The sequence below is a fragment of the Pleurodeles waltl genome, chromosome 1_2 (genome assembly GCF_031143425.1).
Source record: "Pleurodeles waltl isolate 20211129_DDA chromosome 1_2, aPleWal1.hap1.20221129, whole genome shotgun sequence".
Lineage (NCBI taxonomy): Eukaryota > Metazoa > Chordata > Amphibia > Caudata > Salamandridae > Pleurodeles > Pleurodeles waltl.
The window spans coordinates 966524078-966528202 of record NC_090437.1 but is presented as its reverse complement, the minus strand read 5'-3'; positions in this window follow the sequence as shown (position 1 = coordinate 966528202).

Here is a 4125-nt window from a genome sequence, read left to right as displayed (position 1 = left end):
AAAGGGTAGGTTTAGGCCTGACAAGTGGGTACACTTGCCAGGTCGAACTGGCAGTTTAAATCTGCACTCACAGACACTGCAGTGGCAGGTCTGAGACATGTTTACAGGGCTACTCAGGTAGGTGGCACAACCAAAGCTGCAGACTCACTAATACTATTATTTACAGGCCCTATGCACCTCTAGTGCACTTTACTGGGGACTTACTAGTAAATCAAAAATGCCAATCAGGGATAAGCCAATTAAGTATACAATTTACACAGGAGCACTTGCACTTTAGCACTGGTCAGCAGTGGTAAAGTGCCCAGAGTACCAAAAACAGCAAAAACAGAGTCCAGCACACACTTAAAACATGGGAAGCAGAGGCAAAAAAGACAGGTGAGACCACGCCAAATAAGCCAGGTCTAATAATAAACTATACAATTATCTACTTAAAAATTATTTCAGACTTTTATTACACTGATTGGATGTTATTTAGGGGTAAAAATGGGGACGGAGCTGAGACACCTGACTTGTACCATGCGACCCCTGGCACTGCCTTTGCAATCCCTGGCCTCAGAGGTAGCAAAATCAGTGTCAAGAACACAGGTGATTTCACCCACATGGGCGCTGGGGCTCCGCACTCCTTGGGTCCTGCCCATTTTTTAAATATGTTTTCAAATATATTTTGCTTGCCTTCTTGAGGTTGAGAGTGAGTTTATATGAGAGCATTTGTATTTGTGTGCCAGCTTGTGTTAGTGAAAATCAATTAGTCAGTGTCAGGTAGTGTAATATTGCATGTCAGTAAATGAGGATGAGCAAGAGTGACTGTACTGAGTGTGAGTGACAAAGAATGAGTGTGGGAGAGTGTGTTAAAAGTGAGTGAGAATGAGTGAATAAAACTGAGAAAGAATGAGAGTACACGTGATTGCACAAGTGTGAGTGAAAGTGAGTCAGATTGAGTATGAACAAGTCAGTGTGAGTAAAAATGAAGGAGTAACAGTAAGTGCAAGTATGAGTCAGATGAAGAATGAGTGAAAGTAAGTGCAAATGAGAGTACACAAGTGCAATAAGAGGCATACTCAAAGTACTGCTTGGCTTACAGAAGCACCTATGACAAAATAGTGCAGTTGGCATGCTGGAGGCAACTGTTAGCATGACAGGCACTTGTGATAAAATACTGGCACTGTTATACTGGAAGCAATTCTTGGTATAATTGGCACCCATGATAATTACTGGTACTGACATAGTAGTGGTAATTCTTGGAATATGGGGCAGCCATGGAAAATACTAGCACTGGCATACTTGAGGAAATTCCTGGCACGGGGGCCCCTGTGGTGAAACGCTGGTGCTAGCTCACTGGAGGTCACTCTTGACATAAGGGAGCTAATCCATGGCATAGGGGACGGGGCAACCATGAAAAAATATTGCCCCAACATACTTAAGGTATTCATTGACATAAGGGTCACCCATGGGATATGGACAGCATTAATGGCAAACATTTTGACCCTGGCATATTGTTTGTCATTTTAGGCACATGAGGGGTAGCCATAACAAAACGATGACCCTGGGACACTGGAGGGAATTTAGGACATTTGAGGGCACCTACAGCACATTTTTAAAACATTGAGATCAACTCCTGGGCAGCATCAGTTTTCACTGGCTTGGCACACCATGAAAGCACTTGAGTATTTCATCAGTGCCCTTTCAGAGTAGCTTTTTAGCAAATTATGTGAAAAGTGTGCTTTTAAATTCACTATCCACCCTACTTTTACCAAACTGTTCTCATGGGAGAACCCCTTAAAGGAGCTTAGAAGAGGTCTAGCTCAATCGCTCACTAAAATTCACTTTTAAAGATCATGTCAGCACCACAATGCAAGTGGTATCTAAAATGGACATTTGTCTACGTTATTATATTAAATCATGCACCTAAGGAACATCAGGGAGGTAAATTATTGAGATGCCTTCAGGGTTATGCTCATGTAACATCACTTTCTGGGAATACTGAGGGTCACAAGTCATATGTAATCACTTCCTGTGATGTCATTAACGTCAAAGTGGGTTTGATGTCACTTTCACTACCCCAAGCATTTTGGTGAATAGATGTCCATGCTAAAACACTTACCATTAGGCAATTTCGTTGGTACTTCAATTGTTCTGAATTTTTGTGAGCTAGTAATTTGATAATATAGTTATATGTAAGTGTTTCCATAGACAGGCATTGCCATTTCAAAGTGTAGTCTTCTGGTGAGATTGCCAGTGAGACTTTCAGTTGTTACTGCCTCCTTGTATTGTTACATCTGACAAGTGTCTATACTGAGGTAAGAATCCACCAAGGCCATTTTATTTACTGACATTTTTATACTGTACATTTATGGAACAAGAACATCACAGCAGTTTACAAAACAGAGAGTGTTAATTTATATAAGACAGGTTTCCAGAGATGAAGGGCGAGTATAAATGTTTAGGCATCACACAAGCAGGCTTTTAAAGTAAATCTTTCATCAATAGGGAGCCAGCTTAGAGTGTACAGTACCAAAATAATGCAATCACAGTGGCCAGTCCTCAAGCATCAATCAATCAATCAAGTATCTGTAAAGCGCAACTTCTCACACGGGGGGTCTCAAGGCACTGGCGGGGGACGCGGTTCGGTCTTGAGGTCCTTCCTGAACTGAGCCAATGAGGGGGACTGCCTGAGGTGAAGCGGCAGCTTGTTCTAGGTCTGCACAGCGAGGTAGGAGAAGCATCTTCCTCCAGCAGTGTTCTTCCAGATCCTACAGATAGTGGCGAGGGCCAGTTGGGCACAGTGAAGTTGCCTTGGGGGTGCGTAGATAGAGAGGCCGTGGTTGAGGTAGGCAGGTCCGATGTTGTGAAGGGCCTTGTAAGCGTGTGTCTGGAGTTTGAAAGTGATGTGTTTTTTTATGAGGAGCCACTGTTGGTCTCTCAGGTGGGCGGAGACGCGGCTGTGGTGGGGGATATCCAGCACGAGTCTGGCCATGGCATTCTGTATTCTCTTTAGTCGTCTGGAGTTTCTTGTTGATGCCAGCATAGAGTGCATTGCTATTGTCGATGTTACTGCTGACAAGTGCGTGGGTGACTGTTCTTCACTCGTCAATGGGAATCCACTTGAAAATCTCGTGGAGCAGGCGGAGTGTGTGGAAGAACGAGGATAAGACGGCGTTGACTTGGTGGGCCATAGACAGCGAGGAGTTGAGAATGATGCTGAGGTTGCCTGCGTGGTCGGTGGGAGATGGAGCAGTTCTGAGGGCAATGGGCCACCAGGAGTCGTCCCAGGCGGTGGGGCCCAGGATGAGGATCTCCTTCTTATCTTAGTTGAGCTTGAGGCAGCTGTCTTTCATCCAGTCAGCAACTGCTTTCATTCCATTGTGAAAGTTGCTTTTGACTGTTGATGGTTCGTCGGTGAGGGCATGCATGCTCCTGCATGTGAGAAGACTTTAAGAAGGACAATGTGAATTTTGGAAATGCCCAACAAGAGACCGGCATTCCTATAATTAAATATGGAAAGTACCATTGCTTGGACCGCATCCTTTGTCTGGTAGGAAAGGTTCAATACCACAGATTAACTACAGCAGATGACTAGCACTGTTGGCTGTGTTGTTAATGCATTTGTGAAGATTAGGTTGATAATTCTTTTAATAATAGCTAGTGTGTTTGTAGAATCAAGCCATTTGTGGATAGGGATAGATCAAACCTGGTGGATGAAATTAACAGAAACTTAATTCTGCAGGGGTTGAATTTGAGATGAGCAGTGACCCAGGACTGACTGTTGTAGGAAGCTGGCCTGGTGTGTGGTGCGCACCTACTGGTGTTATCACCTTATACCAGGTCCAGGTATCCCCTACTAGTGAGGTGTAGTCAGTGTCTAGGAAGCTAGGCTCTCTAGAGGTAGCTGTGGATGAGCAGCCAAGACTTATCTAGGAGACATGCAAAGCTTATGCAATCCCACTGTAGTCACACAGCACTTACACACACATGAAAGAACCACACAGTGCTACAAAACATAAAGGTGCTTTATTATGGTAACACAAATACCAAAATACTATATACTCCAACTGGAGGTAAGTAAACACACTATTATACGTACATAAAAGGCAGGCTTTAGCATAAAATGCAATAGAAAACAGTGAA